Genomic DNA, 712 nt, shown 5'->3' with positions numbered 1-712 from the left:
GGGTACGGAATGAGGGGCACCAGCAGGGTTGGAGGTCTGTGAGTCAGGAGCGAGGGGCACTGGCATAGCCATCGGGGCCGTGGCTTGGGAATTAGGGGTACCAGCATATCAGGGAACAAATGCCTATAGAGATGCACCTACTGGCTACATCTACATGTGCACTTTACTGCAGAGTAAACTAATTAATTGCAGAATAAAGTGTCACTGTCCACGCAGGTAATGCTATTAGGCTACAGTAAACTAATTAACACAGCCATAAGAGAGTATTATCAGGGACACACTGTCAGCCCAGAAAGCAAGGAACCAGACTCCTGCTTGCTGCCTAGCCACATGGCTCTGCACTTTCAGCACTCTCATGCCTCAGCCAGCCTGTCTACCACCTGATGCCACCACCTGGAGCCTAGGGCTGAACAGGGAAGGAGCGGCCCTAGCATAAGCTGCTCTGCACTGGCTCAAATGTCTGCTGTCCTAGGCACACATGTAGATGCTATGTCCAGGAGTAGTTTACTCCAGTTCAAACTTCCCTGGAGTTTATTGCCTCAAATTAATTGCACATGTAGATGCACCCACTGACACCAATATTTTAGCCCCCTCTTTAAAGGTATCCACATATCACTTTTAGCTTTTCACACATTAATTGTAGCTTGGTTTTTAAGCAAAACACACATTTTCTTCCTCAGAAACAGTGGCGACATGTAGAGGATGCACAGGA

Source organism: Gavialis gangeticus, unplaced genomic scaffold (assembly GCF_001723915.1).
Source record: "Gavialis gangeticus isolate Ggan-Ray unplaced genomic scaffold, GavGan_comp1, whole genome shotgun sequence".
NCBI lineage: Eukaryota > Metazoa > Chordata > Crocodylia > Gavialidae > Gavialis > Gavialis gangeticus.
This window is presented reverse-complemented; position numbering follows the sequence as displayed.